The 23,313-nt window shown below is 49.6% G+C and overlaps 1 long non-coding RNA gene across 4 annotated transcripts in view; it reads right to left on the bottom strand.

Moving 5' to 3' along the window:
* Positions 1 to 23,313, bottom strand: part of LOC135970048 (uncharacterized) — a 122,176-nt gene that overhangs the window by 13,517 nt on the left and 85,346 nt on the right. For 3 of the 4 annotated variants that reach the window (XR_010585486.2, XR_010585484.2, XR_010585485.2), the window contains exons 2-3: positions 18,360 to 18,609; positions 16,844 to 16,964 (exon numbers count right to left, since the gene is read on the bottom strand). This is a non-coding gene — a long non-coding RNA (uncharacterized lncRNA). Of the gene's footprint in view, positions 1 to 16,843; positions 16,993 to 18,359; positions 18,610 to 23,313 lie in introns of all 4 variants that reach the window. The other variant, XR_012433171.1, reaches the window with a different exon arrangement.

Genomic DNA, 23,313 nt, shown 5'->3' with positions numbered 1-23,313 from the left:
ACAGATGTGGGGCGGAGGCGGGCGCCCAGCGCAGGGGTGGACAGGAGCACGTCCAGCCCTGCCCAGTCACACAACCACCCTGACATGCCAGTGCAGGGGCCACCACCGTGTCTCGGGGAAAAGCAGCTTCTCCTGCACAGGAATCTACCCCTGAAAGTGTGTTGCTGAGCAGGTTTGGACCAACATCTCAGAAATCAGACACTGTGTAACACGCTTATCTCTACAGGCTGCCTATGTCCGGGAATCACCAATAATTCCCATCTCGCCATCAATTATTTCTGGTAAATACTGACTATTCTAAGTCAACTGAGGCAACACAAGAACAACATAATGGAAATGTCAGAGTCAATCAGCTCCACCTGCTGAAGAGCTGGGACTAATGATGAAACCTAAGGAATCCTGGAGAACACAGCAGGACCCCAGACCATGCAGACCACCCCAGCCTCCTTCCACAGGAGTTAGTCGTGGGGCCAAGGAACGGCTTCCAAGGAATCTCAGAGGTTTTCAAGGTCTTGAAAGTTTAACGGGAATTGAATATTTGCATCTGAGTCACACGAGCACATTAAAAGTAAAATTTCCCCTTTCCACTAGAATTATGAGCTTGGGGCAGCGACACTGGCTGTATCTCATGCTCGTGAGATGTTGGGGGCAGCCGTGCATCTCGGGTGAATCATTTATAATAATGAAAGAAGTGCTTGGGCCCTCGATCCAGGATCGCAGACACCACCAACGAGGGTCTAAACAGGAAAAGCCTCGGCCTGGAACGGCTGGTGTCTGTGGGGGCTGGGAGGAGCACCAAGGAAACTCAGGGGCAAGCCCCACACAAGCTCGGCATGTCCTACCCCACGCAGTCGGCATCAGCCACAGGGATCTTTTGTTGCTTTTTGTTCAGGAAGGAACACATTAAAAAGCCCGGGGCCCAAGGCCTGGACTCCTCAAAGCTCCCCACAGAGCCAGGTTAATTGGCACCTTCCCTCATGTTAAAATCAACTATATATGGCTGCTGAGAGCATCTCAGAGCAGGTGCAACACTGAGCTTCCTTGCTGTCTGGGGAAAACAGGAATTCTAGGCCTCTGCCTTCCTACCTCCCCAGAGGCTCTGGCCCAAGTGAGCTCAGCTTCTCCCAGGTAAGGAGCACAGACCAGCTTCCCACATGCCCCTCAGGTGGTGCAGACACTTCCACCTTGGCACAAGCCCTCACAACCCACCCCCGAGGTGAAAGCCCAGCCCTGTTGCCCCGGCCTGGCAGGAGGCAGCTGCTGGGGCCCCTGCTCAGGGTTCAGCACAGCGAGGTCCAGCCACACCCGGTGAGACATCCACCCACCCGGACATTCGTCTTTAACCTAAAACAGACACAGGAATTCGGCAAGGGGTTCCTTCCCCTGACAAACCCATCCCTCCTGTTCTCATCTCTCCCTCCTGCCCCAGTACTGTGCCCAAGGCCACCCAGCACTGCGCCCAAGGCCTGACTCCCAGTTTCACAGGGAATCCAAGACAATTATGATTTTGAGAAACTGGGAGCTACACAGAAAATGAGTCGGTAAAGCCAGTGTCCACTGATCCTCCACTCCACACAGTGGAGAGCAGTCCTCGGGATAAAACCCACGGGGTGGGGAAGACGCGATCAAGGCGGGCAGGACAGAGGAGCAGCAAAGGGGGTGATTCGGAGAACAAGGCCACATGAACACAAGGCTAAAGTGCTCAGCGGCTGGAAGACAAAACACAGGAGACAGAAACACTGACCGTTTAAAAAGAAAAGAAAAAAAAAAAGCCTCACTCTTAAGAGTCCATCAAGATTTAAGTTCTGAAGTCACAAATGTATCAGCACAGACTTCTCATAATGCCTGAAACTTGGCGCAGTAAACACGTGAATCAGTTCTCCCAAGTCCATCGTTTTCTTTGGTGAGCCTCTTGAGTCTCAGGCTGGTTTCAAAGCAAGCCCTTCTCTGTTTGTTGATGACTTAATAATTAACATACTTGAAAACACATTGACTTCCAAATTAATCTGCTAATAAAATATTAATTACCACACTGGCTGTCATCCACAGAAGAAACACAATCACTTTCTGGTTGTAAAAACATTAGAATTTGAAGCCCCTTTGGCCATCTGAACAGCCCCTGCTTTTGACAAGGGCATTCCATAGCTAATCTGAAAAACTAGTCCAGGCCATGATCGGTGGGGGGTCGGAATTGCCTCATCACCCCACCTCCCTTCTGGAATTAGACAGAACTTAGACTCTTAGTCTGATGGGAAACATTTACAATCTATTCTCTCCGAAGTTACCTGGAGGATTCCCTTCACATGACAAAGCCTTGGTCTCCACAACCCCTTATCTGACAACTCTCTCGACCAACTGTCAATCAGGAAATTTTCGAATCTACCTATGACCTGGACACCCCTGCTTCCAGTTGTCCCACAGTTCCAGACCAAACCAATGTACATCTTACATTTATTTGATTGATTGTCTCATGTCTCCCTAAAAGCTATAAAACCAGGCTGGGCTCTGACCACCTTGGGAATACATTCTTAGGATCTCCTGAGGGCAGTATCAAGGGCCATGGTAACTCATTTGGCTCAGAATAAATCTCGAAATGCTTCACAGAGTTTGGGTCTTTGCTGACACAGTACCTTTCATGGGTATTCATCTGGGGGACTCACAATCAACCAGAGGCAGCAGTTGCCCACTGTGCAAAAGTCTCTGCAGGACTGAGCCTCTGGCACGGGGACTCCAATCCCTGAAGCAGCAGCTGTCCCACGTCGCATGGCCTGATAGACCTGCACCTCCAGGGCTTCTCATTTCAGAGTCTCAGCAACAAATCTACCAAATGTCATCAACATCACAGAATATTCCTCGAGGCTTTTGGCTGTTGCTTCTCCCCAAGTTTACTCTAGAACCAGAATGGCAATACTCGGAACAGGATGGTTCTCAGTCACTGACCCTCCTGGTAAATACACTGTCTCCAACACCATTTCCCGCCAGTCACAGCTTCCTTCGAGTCAGGCTCGAAGGCCACCTCCCCAAGAAGGAAACCTCTTCAATCCAGCAGCCACAGCTCCTGTTCCCATCTAGAGCTTGTCTGCCAGGAAGGGAAGACTCCTCATTCTGGAGACAGCAGGTGCCACAAACTCAGGGTATTAGCCATTGTGAAGGCAAACACTCATGAAATTAATACTTTTTCCTCCTTGGATACTGACACTTCCTCTTCTGGAGGTCAGCCAAGGTCATCTGTACGAGTCACGAGCGTGATCGCTCCAGCCCCTCCTTCGGCGTCAGCAGTGTGGTTCCGCTCTGAGACCCTCCTGCATCAGCCGGGCCATGCACCTGTTCCCACGACTGCTGTCAGCAGACTACAGCGATTCTAAGATAATCAGCAAGCTGATGTTCCGAAGGATGCATTTTAAAGAAAAATGTGTAAGTTTTACTGCATGAAATCAGCTACATCTTTTGCTACTCCAGAGGCTTGTTTTGCTTTCCTCAAGGTTCTCTACAATGATCCCGACAGTCAAGGTTCCCAGTTACAGGCAGAGGGGTTGGGCAGGCCGCGTCTGATGTGTAACACACACAGAGGATCCACATCAAAGGATTTTCCCCGTTCACCAACATCATCAGGACAAACTTTAAACAGTAATAATCTGCCTGTCTGGAAAACTGAGCCCACTTGAGAACTAGTGCAACAAATGTGTTTGACAAAGTTGCAGGTGGACGTGTTAGTGAATGAATCACTATTTCAAGGAGGATAAAGGCTCACTATTCAAAGGCGTGTTTTCATCAAGTTTTGTAATTTCAGCTTCATGCATTTAAATCATGAAGTGGGGCTTCTACCTGATACATTACAGAATCTCTACAAAATAGACAAAATTCCAATTCTGCACATTCACTCTCATTCTTTTCCATATGCATACGGATGGTGGTAATTTAAGTTGGCATTCCAACAGGATTTCTAAATTAAACTTCTACTTTAAATACTACGTGTTAAACATTACACACTCCATTGTTCAACATTTATAGCAGGGTCTGTATGGCCAGTTTTAAAGATTTCTCCCTCACTAAAAATAAGCTTTTAACCAATAAATGGTCTACTCTAAAATATTCTAGAGACAGAGATACATTTGGAGAGTGGACACACTTAACACAGAAATCCGGAACATCAAACAGGCACAACCAGCAGTGAGGGTGGAAGGGGCGCCATGTGAGTGCCCCTAAAAACACGCACAAGCCTGGCTGCTTAAAAGGAACGAATATAGCTCAACACTCTTATGTGAACATTGATGTGTCTACTGCCTTACAGAATCCTCCTAGCTGAGCTGCAGGAATCTTCCTTGGAGCCTTTTCTCACCTACACTGCCTACAGGTGCCCACTGGGCTCCCAGGGCAGTATCGTGTCTTTGTTTAGAATATCACAGTATCTGGAGGCCTGTTTAATCCCAAGTCAGAGACTTATCATAACTCAGACACCATCCCTCAGGACTTGTGAGCCAACTTCGGCTAATGCAGTCTGCTCCACGGTGCCCTGCAGATGGGCTTGGTGCATCCACACGATTTTAAGATTTGGGGCTGCCGTTTTCTGCAGTCACAGATGCGGACTTACATATTCATCATGACTGAAGGCAGCACGTGTTTTTATGTTCCTTCTGTAATGGTAATAATCATGGCAACATTTCCTTGATCCTTAAAAAAGCCACCTAACAGCAGTTGCATTCCACCCCCTTCCTTTTTTTTTTTTTTTTTTTTTTTGAGACGGAGTCTCGCTCTGTCGCCCAGACTGGAGTGCAGTGGCGCGATCTCGGCTCACTGCAAGCTCCGCCTCCCGGGTTCACGCCATTCTCCTGCCTCAGCCTCCGGAGTAGCTGGGACTACAGGCGCCCGCCACCACGCCCGGCCAATTTCTTTTTGTATTTTTAGTAGAGACGGGGTTTCACCGTGTTAGCCAGGATGGTCTCGATCTCCTGACCTCGTGATCCGCCCGCCTCGGCCTCCCAAAGTGCTGGGATTACAGGCTTGAGCCACCGCGCCCGGCATACCCCCTTCCTTAAAATTAATAGAATTTACCAAACTAGGTGAAATCAGTCTTCATGAGAAAGTGACAAATCAGTGTTCACACAATGGCATAATAGCTGGGCATACAGTGTATGTCAACATCCCAAACTAAGCACCCATCACAGTTATTCCCAACTCGCAGGAAAGCTAGAAAAAATAGAAGGCTTAAAACCTAATTATAAATGAAAATAACAAGAAACCAAAGTTTCTGCGGAGCATTTGTTAGCCAAGCAAGGAAACCAGTGCTGATTACATTGCATTTGATTACAGCAGCCAAAGACGTGTCCAGAGGAAGAGACTTTTAAAGATTAGTCTTTCGGTAAGAATGGTTGCTTAACAAGTTCACACTACTGGGCTACACCAATCGTCAATTAAAAAGCAAGGCAAACGAGTGTGAGTCATTTTCCTTAATTCTTAATACGTCAAAAATTACCACATTGGCCAAACTGGTCTCCAACTCCTGACCTCAGGTGATCCGCCCGCCCCGGCCTCCCAAAGCGCTGGGATTACCGGCGTGAGCCACCACACCTGGCTGAGAAGTGTTTGACAGAGGCTGAGGGGAGGCTCCTGTCCCTTCCTGGGACATCCACATCCCACACAGTTTCCCATATCGACTATGACACACGAAGCATCACAGCAAGGGCAGCTGCATCTCCGCAGTTCTCTGCACTAATGCCACAGCTGCGTGAGCAGCCACAGCCCTGGAGCTGCCACTCAGCCTTACCGTGCTGGCACAAGCACAACAGAAACTACCACGCCCCCAAGAGGGAGGAGTGGGGACCCAGGGGAGTCAACCAGGAGGGAGGAATGCAGCCCAGGGGAGTAGGGAGGAGTGGGAGCCCTGGGGAGTGAACTATGAGGGAGGAGTGGGAGCCCTGGGGAGTGAACTATGAGGGAGGAGTGGGGGCCCTGGGGAGTGAACTATGAGGGAGGTGTGGGGGCCCAGGGCAATGAACCAGGAGGGAGGAGTGGGGGCCCAGGGCAGTGAACCAGGAGGGAGGAGTGGGCACACAGGAGAGTGAAACAGGAGGGAGGAGGGTGGAGTTCGGCCCAGGGAGTGAACCAGGAGGGAGGAGTGTGGTCCAGGGGAGTGAGCCAGGAAGGAGGAGGGAGGAATGCTGTCCGGGGAATGAACCACGAGGGAGGAATGCAGTCCATAGCAGTAGGGAGGAGTACGGTCCAGGGGAGTGAACCAGGAGCCTCTGGGGATAGCAAGTTCACACACCACAAATACCTCCCAATCCATCCGCGTGCAGGGAGGGGACGGAAACCACGCAGGACCTGCAGCGCTTTCTCCTCGCAGAAGAGGAGTGAGGATACCGACTCATACATGAAATCAGAGCTAAAGTTCTACCACGGTGGGGAGACGCTTCACAGATCCAAATGGGTGCAAAAGAAGCCAATCATACAAGAGCAGTGGATGGAAAGGGGTCAGAAATTTAAGCCTGTAACAAGCTTTCAGAAAAAACTTCACTTGATCTGCAAGATGACTGCAGCTCTGCTTGATCATTTCTGCAAATGTCTAACTCGCGATGAGCCATCTCAGAGCCGTTCAAGAGGAGTAAAAAAATCAAAACACCAAGGCATCTCCCGTATTTTAGATAGCCTGCAACAGTATGGAAATAAGCAGCGGTGCCAGAGCTTTCAAGTTTGTTTGAAGTAAATTCCAGCATGAGGGCAGCATCTTCCTGGCTGAAGCAATGAGGTGGACCCCTGCTCACCGCATGGGAGACCAGCTTTCAGCTAAGGTGATGTCAAGGGTCTGCAAACCATGATCCCCGACCGAGCCTTGGCCAGGGAACCAGAAGTGATTTTTACACTTTGAAGTTTTAATAAAAGAAATATATGTAGAGACTTCAGTGACCCATAAAGCATAACACGTTACCTACCCTGCCCTTTACAGGAGCTTCTAGCTTTGGTGTCAGTTGCAAAGTGTTTCTATAAAATAATGTCACTGATTCTCAAGCATGCCAGGAAAAGTCACACTTCTGAACAACCCTCAACGGAGATGCACCATCCTGTGTGTTTCACACAGATTTTAGTTTATTAAACGTCAAAATAAGGGAGATAATTCAGCTAAGTATTATAGTAACACAATTTGAGATACTTAATTATGTGTGACAACAGAACAATTGGCATTCCTGTGAGAAAATAAACTAGCTCAAACACAAAATAACAAATCAAAGCATGTTTCGGCCTCTCAAAGTGATCAGTGAAATTGGGAATAACTTTCAGTTAAATGATACTTTAAAAAAAAAAAAAAGCAAAAACAAAACAAATACCACTACACCATCACTCCTTAAATTTATTTAACTACTGCTGCAAAATAAAGTGGAGAGATTTCTTACTGCAGGTCATCGTCACCATGAAATAGACCTCTATGCAGGCTCAGGCCCTCCAGCTCACAAAGGCAGGGGGAGGGAGGAGAAACGATGGCCAGAAAGAAAGGGACAGGGCGACCATGACCTAATCAGCAATTGTACCCGCCCACCTTTCTTCTGGACTTAAAATTTTGGAGCCATCTGGGTTTACCTTCCTATATCCATAAGTCAGCAAGTTCTCGAAGCCAGAAATCTACAATGCTTCTGGCATGCTTCTGGCAGCCAAGTCCTCTCGACCTTCCCCCATGTTTTAGGGCCCCATCAGCTCACCCCTGGATAGTATCAATGGCCTCGGAGCTCCAGTCAACCTTGCACTCCACAGACTCAAGTATGCCAAGAGCCACTCGAGGCTGCCACTGCCATGACCAAAGGCTTTCAGAGACAGTCTCCAGCACTGCAAAAATCCATGTAGCTTCACCAGGCGCAAAGTGGCTCCAGCATTCCATCCAGTCTGTCACTGCTACCATAGCTGTGAGTCTATGATGTGTCAGGAAGGGAAGGAAGACACCATGTAGATCATCTCATTTAAGCTTCAGTGTCACAAGGTGGATTTTGTCGTGCCCGTTTTACGGATCGGGAAAGCTTTAAGGAGGGCAAGCACAAGGCCCTGCTGACACAGCAGCGAGCTCCACAGAGGCCTGGACATGACCCCCACCCCACGCTCCCTTAGTCCTGATGTCCACTCCTCCCCCGTGGGAGCCTGATCCTGGGTCTGCCTGAATTGCTACCATTCCTAAGACATGACTCACGTCTGCCCACCTCCTCCTCTATCTGTTTCCCGCAGCCCAGAGGTGTGTGCTCTTCCATCCAGCCAGACATCACACTTCAGCACCTGCACCTGACACCACTTCAGCCAAAAGCTTCTCTCAAACCTCCCCCTACACCTGCCGGTCACACAGGTCTGCATCCATCGCCTTTCTCACATGAATTCTCACGTATTCCTGTGTATCATCATCCAACTGATTACAGTCTGAGAGGAGGAAGCTCTGTGGATAAGTCCACATTCTACTTTGCTCCCAGCATTCCATCTTGCATGAGGCAACCAATTAACAGCAAATTCATTTCCATTTCAGCACAACATTTCCATTTGAAGAAAAGCAGGGCCCAGAGCTCTGGTCATAATTAAAAGCTTGTTTCATTTGTCATTTGAAATTCCATGTACTGCTGCAACAGCAGCACCCCCTCCTCACCAGGCTCTGCCTAAAGGACATCTCTCTTCCAGCGCACGACTCCCATCAGAATCCCGGCAGCAAGAGCCACGCAGGTTTCCCAGTGCCTCCGGCTGCAGCTTCCATGCTGGGCCAGCACTGACACGACGGGAGTGGTGCCCCCAACAACTACAGGATCGGAAGCTGGCCGACTGCTCTGTAGAATGGAGACATGTTAGTAATCCCTGACATTTCCACTGACAGGCTGCTCAGCTAAACTGGGAAAAATCCATAAAATAGAAAGAACCCATGGGGAGCACTTCTCTCTCCAACCTGGCAGCAAACGGTGACTGTGCAGACGACCTCTTCGGGAAAACCATCGACTGCATCTCAGGTCAGCAACAGCCCCGCTGAGGGCCAAAACATCAGCTCCCCCCGGCCCTCACTTCCTAAGGGTCAGCCCTCCCAGGCCACCTCTCCTGGAAGATCAGCTCTGATGCACCCACGACGGTCAGGAACCGGCTCTGGGACTCATTTGCCAGGCTCCTGCCCACCACCCTCTCTCTTCTTCCTCCTCCATCTCCCTCTTCACTCCCATCCTCCCTCCCCCTTTCACTTCCCTTCTCTCCTTTCCTCTCCCTCCTTCATTTCCTTTCAGTCTTCACCTTCCTCACTGCACTTCCCCACCCAACTGAGCTGACGCATTCTCAGGTCAGTAGAGGGTTTTCTTTCACTCTGTTTTTATTGCAACGATCATTCTTAATGAACAGAAACCTGTTTTGGACCATGTGGATGCCACCTCATGACCAACTGCTGCCCCGCGGCTCCGTGTCCACTCAGTGTCCTCACGGCGCAGGTGCCCAGCAGTATGGCTGTGACCAGGGGTAGCAACATGGGACATGGGAGAAGAATCCCAGCCAAGAGGCCCTGCAAAGCCTTCCCAGCAAACCGGAGCAAGGCCCAGGGTGGTAGGGAGAGCGCCGTGCTCATGATGTAGGTAGTTCAGCTTCCTCAAACTGTCCATCGACTGCAAATTACTTTGTTTCCATGGTTACAAAAGGACCATAAGCATTCTGAAATATGTTCTTGGTTTCATGTTTGCGAAATCTGAGCAACATTATATGAAAAATCATTCTGCCCGAGGCTCCAGGGGTGTTTTCCTCTCTGAAAGGAGCCCCTTCCGGGACTTGGGATTGAGTGACAGCCTTCAATCACGGTTATCCTGGTGGTAACAGGGGATTCCTCAGCCTGCCGGGAGCTGGGGCCCTCGACAGCCTCACGGCTCCACACACCAGTGTTCCAAGGATCACACGTGTGCAGATAGCAAAGCTTGCTGCACACACGCCAGGTGCTAACAAGCCCCAAACTTCTCACTCATACTTGCTAACCACATCTCTTCTCTCAGCCTCCACAGCGTTTCACACTCTGCCTTTGTATAGAGATGAACCAGGCATCCTGAGCGCCACAAAGATTCAACTTCTTCCGGGCAGAGGGGTGCATCTTTCCATCACGGGGTCCTCACTCGAGCTGGCACAGGATTTGCAGAGTGGGCGAGTCTAACGTTGATGATACTTTCTCAATATTCCCTTCACACCCCTCCAAAAACAAGAGTACTGCCAGCTTCTTACCGAGGTTGTAATGAGGAAAATATTTTTCTCTTATTTGTCACTTTTTAACGTAATACTAGTGAAGAATGTGACTCTGCATGCACACTGTAAGCACCTACACCGTGAACATTCTGCTCTCCCATGACTGTATTCACAGGTCACAAAGACAAAACTTCTCCATAGTAGCACATATATATATATATATATATATATATTTAACATAACTTCCACTCATCTGAAAGTCACAGATGTGGCTCTTCCTTCATAAAAAGATCCAAATGATCCACAAGCCAGGTTTAATAAACACGTTGGTCCAGGTGGGAAAATGACCCCTCAGTCTCCCTCCCCTCAAAGACCAGGGCAGCCAGGAAACTGCGCTCTCCAGTAAATGACAGCCGGCAGGATTCCCTAAGTAAGCAACCGGAAGATTCCCATCTCGCAGAGCGCGCCTTTCAACAACAAAGAACAGACTACCCAACTGAGGACTGAGGCAGTAAAGAAACATGTTTTCGGCCGGGTGTGGCGGCTCAAGCTTGTAATCCAGCACGTTGGGAGGAGGCGGCAGGTGGATCACAAGGTCAGGCGATCGAGACCACCCTGGCTAACACGGTGAAACCTCCGACTCTACCAAAAATACAAAAAATTAGCCAGGCGTGGTAGCGGGCACCTGTAGTCCCAGCTACTCGGGAGGCTGAGGCAGGAGAATGGAGTGAAGCAGGGAGGCAGAGTTTTCAGTGAGCCGAGATCACACCACTGCACTCCAGCCTGGGTGACAGAGCGAGACTCCGTCTCAAAAAAAAGAAAAAAAAAACTTAAAAATATCTCCTTATGTTTTGGCCTTTGAGACAAAGCCTCTTATTTAATCGAGTTCTGACTGAATTTGACTCACAGTACTCTGACAGATTCTTCATTTTCTGGTGAGACAGACAAATGTCACAGGGTGAGGGCAATGCCAGCCCTTTCTGGGTCAGCTTTTTGAGGAGTGATATCTGGCAGAACACAACCCAGCACCATAGTAGGATCCCCCACCCAACCACTTAGACTCTTTCTGGTACTTACTCTATCTGCTTGTTTCCCTTTCTTGAATTCAGCTGGGGGAAAAAAAAACCCAAAAAATTCAAAACCAAAATCAAACAGCCCATGTGTTTTTGTGTCTGAAAAGCTAATACATCCACATCCAACTTTCTAAATGAGACCACGGCAGGTATGATGGTCACCGAACAGTGGCCACTGTTGACAAAATACAAAGTCTTCTGCAAACATGAACGAGTTTCTAGGAATACAAAAGTCAAGGGAATTTACTTCACATATTAAAACTGTCAAGGGTGCTCATCAAAAATGTACTTACAGGTTTTCCTTTAAAGTTATTTTTGAAGATTTTTAAGTTGCAATACTTAAAAGCCTCTGGGAAAAGAAAGGATACAGGTATCTGGAAGATTTATACTAAATGATTTTCATGTCTTTTTGATAAAGTTAAATAAGATCAGCCTTGAAGTAATGGGTTCCACTACTCTGAGGCTGTGGATGGAACCCACATCACCACGAGACAATTGAATAAACAGCAAGGCTGCACACACAGGACACAGGTAGTGAGCCAGCCTGACTAGTTGTCAGCTTCTGGGTCAGTTCTAGCCAGTTCTGCCGAGGCCCCACTGGAGATGAAACCTGCCCTTTAGAAGCCTTCAATCCCCACCTTTCAAAATCTAATCCTCTTCAACTGAGGCCCGAGTCCAAAAATCTACTGACATCTTAGCCCGCGTTAGGCCAGCTGTCCCCCAGCCTTTCTGGCACCAGGGATGGGTTTCATGGAAGACAATTTTTCGGGGGGCTGGTTTTGAATTGCAACTCTTCCACCTCAGGTCAGGCATCGGATCCTCATAAGGAGCACCTCCGAGATCCCTCAAGTACAGTTTACGATAGGGTCTCAGCGCCTAGGAGAACACACAGCTTATGATAGGGTGCCAGCGCCTAGGAGAACACGCGGCTTATGATAGGGCCCCAGCATCTAGGAAAACATGCGGCTTATGATAGGGCCCCAGCACCTAGGAAAACATGCGGCTTACGAACAGGTATTATACCTAGGAGAACAGGTATTAAATGAGTTGGTAAAGCCAAAATCCACCCGATCTACCACTCCAAAACAAACATACACCACTGCCCAATATTGATGTGAGCCAAAAACATGGACGTCCTGAGGGCCCACACTGACCACAGCCAGACACCACTTCTGCAAGAAGCAAGCACGCGCCTAGAGATCACCCGTGATGACCCAGGAGAGCAGTTTGAGCAGAGACAAACGTGAAGGAGAGGCACATGGGCCAGGGTGCTGGGTGTGCCCGTCTTTGTGACCTCACTGAGATTGCTGACCTCTGGCCCTTGGTGTCTGTCCTATGGAGGAGGTAGCCCCCAAATCCCTGCCTCCCTTCAGCACTGACTGAGGTGGCCCTGAAGTCTCCCCAGGGCTGAGACTGCTTCCAAATCCTGTTAACTGCACACCCACATAAAAAACAATAAACAAAATATCAAGTATGCAGACAGGAAAAGAAAAGTATGGGAATCCCCCCTGATTCAACAGGCATTTAAAAAGTAACAGGAAAAATGTGATAGTCTCTAAACAACCACCAGCTATCACGTCCTGTTGAAATGTTTTAGCTAATCAGGAATATCTTTACCAAGCACCTGTGTGTTCAGGAAATCAGTTGACAGATTCCAAATAACCTCGGAGCCTGCGACTTGACCCCCACTCACGTGCATCACTTCTCCAGAGGAACGAGGCCTGGACACCATTCAAATGGTGAAGAACAGGAACAAGCGTAGCTTTCCCTCAACACCACAAAACAAGCTCGACCCCCAGAAGCCTGAAGAACAGCGACGTTTGTTTAGATGCTTTCCCACTGACCTTGTCAGAGTGAACGTTTCCATCCCACACTGCCCAGTGTTTTACTCTCCCTGGGATACCAGCAGCTGTCAACTCTCAACAAGCAGGAAACAGAGGCCAAGCTGACAGGAGGCCTCTCTCCATTCCCTACTGAATTCGCTTAGGACACGGATGTTCCCAAACACACACGGCCCCGAGTATTCCACACCTGGAGAACATTCAAACAACAGACGCTGCAAAGACATTCCCCTAAAGAGAAACTCAGTTTCTAACTTCCCTTAGGGAAAAATATGAGACCCAGAACTTTCCAGAAAATCAAGTGTGGGAGGAAGCCACTCACCTCTGGCACTTCCTAACCCTGCCTTCCCGCAGGTGCTCAGGAATGCCCCCGCAACAGCCCCGTCCACCAGGATGGCAGCAGGCCTCAGACAGCCAGCATCTGGGCAGCTGGAAAAGCAACCCCAGGGTGAAAACGCCATCCCAGGCACCACTTCCCGGAGCCCCTCAGCAAGAAAAACAGAGGCGAGGCAGAACCGAGGGCTGACTGGAGGCTGAGGAGCCACAGACCCGCACAGCTCAATCATCGGACATGCTCTTCTGTGGACAGAGCCCAGGGAGAGGCCAGCACAGAGATCCTCGTGCCAGCTCCATGGGCCAGCGTCCTCCAAGGCTGCAAGTTTGTGATCACAGCTTCAGAATTTGGTTCCAGAATCTTCCGGAATCAAAGACACACCAAATTGTAAAGCTGCCAGGACAGCAGGGCCCAGGAGCAGGCTCAGGGGAGGACCACGTAGAAACCCCACACACAGCACACACGTGTGCATGCTTACTCCACACATGCCACCCCTTCACCCAATACTATACACGCAAACGCATGTATGCACTCCATACACACCCTCAAATACCCTCACCAAATGTGATGCATGTACACACTCCACACATACCCTCAAATACATACGACACACATGAACATGCTCACTCCACCCACGCCTGCTAAATACACTCACCACACATGCACAAACGTGACACACGTGCACACTCATTCCAGACATCACACCCCTCACCAAATACACAGGTGCACACACCCCCAAGTCCAGAACCTGCAGACTCCACAAGCTTTGATTTCCCCCACTGTTTCTCTCAGCACATGAGATCCACACACAGGTGTCATTTACTGACATCTAACACCCGGGGAGGCCCTTAGACAGAACTGCAGTCACAAGTCTGCTTCATTCAGGCATTTATCACCAGCCTCCTGAAGCCACCTCCTGTCCCCACGGGGAGCGGGGGCTGAGACCGGAGACGTCACTGGGCTTACAGATCCCCAGGCTGGCAACCCAGAGAAATCAAGAGGGCTTGGCCACGGCCCTGGAGAGAGACAGGTACTGGCTCAGGTATGCGAAATATGAGTCCTCATTTCCATACAGTGTCACCTACGACAGTGTCAGGTGAAAGCCAGTGGTTTGGCATTCCTGGGATAGACAGTCTTGGAATTACAAGGGAAGCTTTTTACTCCTCCCCTCTGAACACATGAGGTCCATGGTCCCCTCACATCTAACACTGGGAATACGAATCAGTGACTCCTTCTCCACCTGAGGAGCACCCAAGAGGATCCACACACCTGCTACAACAGCGGCACCGCACCTGGTCAGCAGGGGAGCAAAGTAAATCCCACCTTTATGACTAAAACTGGATTACCCCGACACTGGCAGCCTGCAGTGTGTATATCCTCAAGCCCCCACATCTGCACCACCTGCAAGAGGAACACAAGCCCTTAGTCCCAGGTTCTCAGGACGGCCTGTGAGGTGGATACTGGCACCTTCTCATCTCCCAGTGTAGAGGAGAGAAGGCCAGGGTCAGGACTGGTGTATCAGGAGGGCCAGGGTTCAAACCCCATCTGCCTCACAAAGCACCACTTCCCGTTCAAGTGACTTCTATCATCAGCCTTAAAATGTACCACAGTTAGTAGCAATTCTGAGTGCTGTTCCTTAGGACGTCATAAGCAAACATTTTGTTAGAAATATTTTCCAAATCTGCTTTCAAAATCCTATGTTATGAAATGACAAATGAAAATTTGAGCTATGAAATAAAGCACATAGTTAAATGAATCCCAAAATGACTATCGCGAAGGAAACTTTAACTTGAAGTGAAAAATATCCTCTAAATGACATCAGCCAGAATTATCTTCAATCATTACTGATCCCATATGCTTCATGAATTATACAACATCATCTCAGATATGAACTTAAAACCATTAGCTGAATGCACATTTCAGCACAACCAAAGTTCTGCTATAATAAGCAGCACAGGCATCTCTGGAGAGGATTTTAATTGGGACTACAAACGATGCGCACGATTGTGGTAAGAGGTTTCATGCTGGCTGTTCTCCAAGGTGCGACACAGAGAAACACCACTAACCTCAAAGACACCTGCTGCTTTGTAATGAGATTGAGAGACGATGTGGACGGACTACTGTAAATATTTGAAAAGGAGAAACAATGCAAGGAAAGAATCGTATCAGTTTCCCTTTACATTCTTAGAAAAAAACGATTTTTCTTTTCGGATGATTTAAGAAGAAAATGACATTTCTGGATTTTTTTTTTTAACTTTTCTTTCTGAGACAGGGTCTTGGCTCTGTCACCAAGATTGGAGTATAGTGGAGCAATCGCAGCTCACTGTAACCTTAAGTGATCTTCCCACCTCAGCCTCCAGAGTAGCAGGGACCACAGGCACGCACCACCACACTCAGCTAATTTTTCTGTTATACAGATGTGGTCTTGCTATGCTGTCCAGGCTGGTCTTGAACCCCTTGGCCTCAAGTGATCCTCCTGCCTTGACCTCCCAAAGATTTAACCTAAGCGACCATGTCTTATCGGAAAATAGACATTAGAGCAAATGCATTTCTATAAGATTTTCTACCTCTTTTCACTGGGGAAAAAGGTAACTTGCCTCCAAGGGTCGGAGACAAAGCTGTTACTGCAGACAAGAAAGCTGTGCATTCCGGGAACTGCTACACCACGAGGCACGGCCGTGCACCCTGGACGCAGGAGTAACAAACGAGGCTAGCACAGGCCGATGTTGGCCCTCTCCAGAAGCAGGCCTATCCTTCCTCCTCTCCTCAGCCCCCTCCTCTCCCTTCAGGCCTCAGTGGCTGCCGACAGGGGAGAGGCCACAACTAGAGGAGGCTCTCAACTCCACCAGGGACAGGAGCCCCGGACGCTGGGGACTCAACTGCTGCCCTCCGTGCCCACCTCCTTCTGGTCCAGCCTTCTCAGGAGCCAGACGTGGCCACTTTGACCCTCTTTCCCTTCTGTGGCTCCTACAAAAACCAGTTCAGCGAGCCCAGGCTGCCTCACACTCCAGGGACACCCGGCACAGGCCCCCTTCATGACCTTATCCAAGCTCCTGGGGCCAGAAGGGTCTTGCAATGTTTCACTTTCCAGTTGAGCATCCCCAGCCTGAAATCCAAAGTGCTCCGAAGAGTATTTCCTTCGAGTGTCATGAGGAAGTTCGGAATGTTTCAGGTTTCGAGCATTTTGGAGTAGGGACTCTCAGCCTTAATTTGAACCTCTTCAAGGAAGCCACACACTGAAGTCCCCGATGTCCACCCTACACAATCCCAGCACACCCTCTGAAGTCCTCAGCAACAGATTTTCTTTCTTCAAAAATAACCACAAGTCACAAACTCACACGCAATCACAGAAGGGGGCTCTGGACACCCGCACAGATGATGAAATTTAACTGTCACATTTTTACCTGGGTAATTTAAAGTTATTTCTCAAAACACACCTGTTTTACTGAGTTGCATTTTAAGGTGAACACACACAAATCATTTCAGGGAAACAAACGTCACTTTGGGCTGCGTGTGGTTTCTTGACTCCCGTGAATAACTCAGCGTTCACCCTCACTTCTGGATAAGGGAGAAGATACAAAGAAATCTGTTAAAACAAAGACATGAAAACAAGTTTAAGAAGGGTTTGAAAGGTTCCTCCTGTCCCCCTTGGAGGGGAGAGGAGGACGCCTGGAAAGCTCACGGGGGACAGGAGCACAGCCTCCTCGGTGTGCCATGGACGCCGCCTCGCCAAGGGGAGAGGATGATGCCTGGAAGGCTCACAGGGGTGGGAGCACAGCCTCCTCAGTGCTTTCTACATTCAGCAGCTTCAGAAATTCCCGTAGAAGCAGAACACATGAGAACTGAGACCGGAACATCCCAAAGAAAGGGGACGAGGGGTCAAAAAAAGCATTCGATCATTACCAAGGAGCGCGGGCATGAAGCCTCTTCAAAGACCATGTGAGAAGTCACTCATAGGCGTTTCAGAAAATAAGGGTAGCGCGAGATTGCTCGATCAGCTCAAACAGCCTGCCGTCCCTCAGGCCATGAAGTCTCTGAGTTGAGCCTCTCAGTGAGCAGAAGTCACTCGCATCTCTGCCAGAGAAAGTACTACAAGCCGACACATAACCTCATGAAACCTGGGCTTCGGCCCGTCGACAACAGTGAGTCTGACATGGTACATCCCTCCAGATGGTTAAAGACCCCAGGGGTTTCTCAGACAACCTCAAAGGGCTGTGTCTGTCCAGCCCCCTTTCCAAGTTCTGGAGGATTTTTCCTGGTGTACTATAAGCAGCATGCTCCAAAAGAGACGTAATTAACTGGCTGGGGGTCCTCTTAATTTTGAAATTAGAAACACACTTGGCCAGGCACGGTGGCTCATGCTTGTGATCTCAGTACTTTGGGAGGCTGAGGCAGCTGGACTGCTTAAGTCCAGGAGTTCGAGTCCAGCCTGGGCAACATTGCAAAATTCCATCTCTACAAAAAATACAAAAGTAAGTCAGGCATGGGGACATGTGGGACATGTGCCTGTGGGTCCTGGCTACTCAGGAGACTGAGGCAGGAGGATCGCTCGAGCCTGGGAGGTTGAGACTGTAGTAAGCTGTGCTCACACCACTGCCTGGGCAACAAAAAGGTTTTTTTTGCCTGTCTCAATAAAACCAAAGAGAAAAAGAATTATATACCTGACTAGGCCAAAATAAAAGAGGCCTTGTGGAACCACCTGAAACACAGCTGCAAATTCTGGCAGGGCCTCCCCTGGCTTGATTTGTGGTGAGTGTAGGACCACTCTGAAGGATAGGACCCCAGGAACCTTCCGAGACTAGACCTTACAGTACAACTTCCCTTCGCTGGATGGAACACTGGCCTTGGAGCCTAGGACACCCTGGGGCAGTGCCACCATCCTGAGGCCACCATGGCACAAGGAGGCCCTACCATCATGAAGCCTGGGACGTCCGTCAGAGCAGTGCCACCCACCTGAAGTCGCCATGCCAGGGGAGCCTGGACATCATGAAGCCTGGGACATCCTGAGGCAGTGCCACGAACCCGAGACTGCTGTGACACAAGGGGGCCCTGGTGCCACTGAGAGGCTGCACAGCAGGTCCAAGGCCAGGCCAGGAGTGAAGAGGCTCCACATCCTTTCCATCCCTCCAGCTGAGTCCACAGACGTCTTGGAGCAGAAATGCATCACCCTCAACGTCCACGGGTAAGTTTTTGGCCACAGAATCTGGAAGCATAAAAGATGGTTCTGGGCTGGTTGGTTGTCGGCTCGGACCTGTCCTCTTTCCACACAAAACCTGGCTCACACCAAGCAGCGTCTAAGTCCTGGAAGACCTGCTAAACACAAGTGCAGTTACAAAGCAGAGAAACTGGAGGGGCCCGGGCTGTGCTCCAGTGGCACCAGCGTTTCTCAGGAAGACCCCGGGCATTACAGGATCCAGGACAAGGGCTTCTTGGGATCCAGGACATGGAACAAGAACCCATTCCCCGGTCCCGTTGAATGTGAATCGGCTGAGGGCCAATTCCCTCCCTCGGAGGACTGAGCACCACCCCACAACACATACCAAGGTAATAACAAGCCCGTTACCAGCAGGAGGCTGGTGATGAAGACGTGAGGACCAGATGAGCACAAGGGATCCTGACAGATCATCCCTGGCACCGAGCAAGGGGCGGACAGCACCCCCGTTCCTGATGCATCAGCCCTGGCACTGAGCGAGGGGTGGCAGCATGGCCTGTGCCCCTGCAGATGCAGAGGGATGTGAGGGGGGCGCAGGCTGGGCTTGGAGGCTGACTCAACCACCTGAGCTTGCACTTCTGTTCCTCATGGCAGGGAGGCTAGGCACAGGCAGCATTAGGGCTCACCTTGCCCCCGGGCTGCATTTTTTTCCTGCTTATGAGTCGTGCTCACTTTACATGGACAGGCATAGCTATAATAACGGTTCCCTGATTATTTCGCTGCCTACATAAAGGGCTTTCAGAATTCACTTCCATCCTTAGGAAAGGGGGCCAACACCAGTCTGTCTCCCTTAAGATGCAATGTCTCATATGGGGGAAAAAAATCAAGAGAAATCTAATAAAGGCCATAAAATACATCAGTTTCAACATGAAAATTTAATAGTACACTTTAAATTGAACATGAGTTAATTCACATTTCCAAACCTCTAAAAGCACGGTTACTGGGAGGGAGTGGTTTGCAACACACAAAGGCAGCTCTGTAGAAGGGCCCAGGCTGGATGAGGGCTCAAACATCAGAGCAAGGAGAAAGTCTGAACAAACTCTCTCCTGCCCTGCTGCTCTCCTCTTCCAAAACACACTGGTTATCTGTCAGTTTAGAACAAGGCCTAGGGAGGTGGGAGGCAGGCCTGGGAGGGTCACCTAGCAACCAAGCTCCTCACCCACACAACCGCACCAGGCTGAGCTGAGCAGTACACACAAAAACAACTAATTCTCCCCAAAAAGAAGACGGAAGGCAGCACACTGCCACGCCAGGCGCCCTGCAGGTGAGAAGACTGAGGGGGGCCAGAGGTACCTTTAATCTTGCTTGCATGGTGGAGGGAGGGGAATAATGCCACTCACTTGAGTGTTGCACAATTCTTTCTAGCACTGAGTGGCAGAAAACAAAAATTATAGATGCTTCCTCAGAGAAATGTTTCTGAAGAACTGCACATAAATTACGTTCAGGAAATAGCATTATGAATGCCTCAAGTGCTTCTGTTTTTAATAATCCCAGAGTAATTCTATAAACCCGGGAATCAGTCTCACCCAACTCCAGGATCACGGCCCAGGTGACGTGGGCACGCACATCCTGAAGCTCCAATGCTTCACTAAAGTGGGGCGAGCGAAAATCATCCTGGGTATAATTTACACGGACACAGGAAGGTGGCTGAGCCCCAAACCCCTAAACCAGGAAGACCAGCATCCTTCAGGGGCCTCACCTCTGTCCTTTCCCAGCCTCTGGGAACCACCACTCTGCTCTCTACTGACACAAACGCTGCTCCAAGATACAACCATCTGACCTGGTTGGGATCCAAGTACCCAAGTGCAGGATTGTACATCAGACCCGTGAAGCCAGGATTACAGCCACTGAACGGTAGTTTTCTATCCCACGGAAACCGGCCTTACTAGGGGCTTTTTCGGGGACCACCGACCTCACGCCACCACCCCTCAACTACTTCAACTAACTTATATCATGGCAGAGGCCTCTCCAGGCAGACTAGCCCTGTCCGGGTCCTGCTTCATGGCAAACCCTCCAGACAAACGTCCTTGGCCTCCCCTCCGGGAGGCTGTGCTCGGAAGGTGCCCTCACTTACTTCTGTGGCTCTGAGACATTTAACTAGAGCCCAACACACCTCTTCCTGTTCACATAGTATTGAGTTAACAGATTTTTGTGAGTCAGTTCTCACTGGGAAAAACACCATTTCAGGAGCCCCAATGACCACAAAGAAAACGTTTTTACCTCCCCTTATGTGACGTCGGCAATGCCAGGTCCAGGAAAGGTTCTGGATCTCAGATAATGGCATATCCACTCATAGCAAGTCTTGGTCTTGTTTCACAAGCTATCAAATGCTGCCCAGAAGCAGGAAAAACCCCACAACGTGGCAGGGAGGGGCGGTCAGCGGGAGTTCTAAGGCCAGACCACCCAGGTCTGCTGACAGTGTGGCGAGGGGCAAACAGTGCAGGATGTAAGGCCAGACCACCCAGGTCCCGCTGACAATGTGGCTTCAGGAGTTTCCTAAACCCTCTCCTCTCCAAGTTTCATGTCAGAAAAATGTGGTGATAACCGTGTCCACCTCGTGGGATGACGGGAACACACACAGTAACAGTGTCAGCAGGTGTTTTGCTGGGCACCTGGTGAGGCCACACTGCTGTAGGCTGCCCCACGTGAAAGCCAATTCGTTTAAAATATATATATATATATGTATGTGTGTGTGTATATATATGTATGTATGTGTGTGTGTGTGTATATATACACACATATATATATGTATGTGTGTATATATATATACATATATATGTATGTATGTATATACCCCAAACCTACAACCCTATAAAGGTCATTAATCCTAGTTATCCTCAAGGTATTGAGCGATCAATAATGAGCCATCCCCCTGCTGCTGACCTGCCTCAGCCCCACCCTCCGGAAACCCCGCATCCACACCAGCTACACAGGATGAGGCCAGGGAAGGAGCAGGACTGTGTCTTGAGAACTTAAACTCTGGGAGCTGAGTTAAATCAGTGCCGCTCAAATCTTGTCACCAACTATCTTGTTAAATTGGGAGATTCCATCTCTGGGGATCTTGAGGGAACCTGAGGCTCTGCATTGAGTGGGGTGAGCACTCGTGCTGGAATGAGATGGCAGGGAAAGCAACCGAATCTGGGGTCGCAGCTGCCTGAGGCTTGGGCACCAGGGCCCTCAAGACAGTGGCAGAGGTCCCAGGAGGCAAGTCCCGGTGCAGAGACTCATGGACCAAAAGCTTGCTCCAGGGCCAGGAAGGGCTGCTGCACTGACAGCCATGAGGCAGGCAGCCTTCAAGCTCCTCCAGCTGCTATCCTGCAGGCAGGGAGGACAGTACCCAGACCACCCCAGGGCTCCCCAGCCTTCCAGGCGGGTACTCTTACTCCAGCCACTGACAAGAGTTCCTATGTTCCATGCTAGGTTGAAACAGTGCCCCAGGCCTTGGGGCACATGCACCCTCCTGCAGGGCCACTCCTACCCAACACCTGGGAATGGCTATTCCCACACATCCCCAACTCACAGCAAAACTTAAAAATGAAAGTCGGAAGATACAGCCAGAAAAGCAATGCTCAAGAAGCAACTCCAGGGTGACTCTTCCTAGAGCTATTGCTACTGAACATCTTTAAAAACATTTCCAGGGTGACTTCCTAGAGCTATTTCTGTTGAAAATCTTTAAAATTCTTCATTTCAAAATTAGCTTTTATTACACTGTCTTCCCTATTCTACCAAGACTCTAGAAAACAAAACCATTACAAATTCCCATTCTATCTTATAGCAAGTTAGAAATACACATGCTTCCTCAAAGGATTCTCCGTGTTTCCTTGGCGATATCCTTTCCATGCCCCATGCTACTGCCTGCAATAGGGAAGGCTTTTCCAACCCAACCCATCCCAGCCCAACCCAACCCAAACCAACCCAGCCCAACTCAACCCAACCCAAGGGCCCTGAGACAGGCCCCTAACGAATCGTCTACAAACTCCTGAGACAGGCTTGCCCTAACGAATTGTCTGCAAACTCCATCTTCCATTAAAAACAGTACTGAAAATGAGCATATTAACTCTTTTTAAAAATTACTGTAAAGCGGACAGTGTTCAGTTCTGTGAATTTCGGCACAAATATTCTCATAATCACCATCACACAAGCAGAACAGTCCAGCAGCCCCAAACCCACTCACGGGGCCTCATAAGCATACCGTCCCATTCCCAGCAACCACCGTCTCTGTGTTCTCCCATCCTCCGAGTCTGTCTTTTGCAAGTGTTGTGGCAAAACACTCGCAAAATCACGATTTCCTGGGCATCGTGCTTGGAGGTGCACCCAGGGTGTCCTGTGATCAACAGCCAGGCCTCGGGGCTGCTGGATGTTTATTATTCCACGTATGGCTGTAGCACATTGTAACCTGTTTTGGGCAACTACAGACAGCGCTATTAACATCTGGGCACAATTTTTCTTAAACATCAGCTTCTGTTTCTCTAGGGTAAATACCCAGGAGTGGGGTCACCGGGCCCCACGTTTGTGTGAGTTCAGTTTTATAAGAAACCGCCAAGTTGTCTGCACCGTGCTGAACCCCAGCATCGCACAGGAGTCTCGACTGCCTGTCCTCACCAGCACCTGGGGCTGTCGGAAGACCTTAGTCAGGCGCTCCAGCAGGGGTGTGAACAAATTCACTGCGGCTTTGGTGCACATCTCGGTGCAACC

The sequence above is a fragment of the Macaca fascicularis genome, chromosome 3 (genome assembly GCF_037993035.2).
Source record: "Macaca fascicularis isolate 582-1 chromosome 3, T2T-MFA8v1.1".
NCBI classification, from domain to species: Eukaryota; Metazoa; Chordata; class Mammalia; order Primates; family Cercopithecidae; genus Macaca; species Macaca fascicularis.
This window is presented reverse-complemented; position numbering and strand designations above follow the sequence as displayed.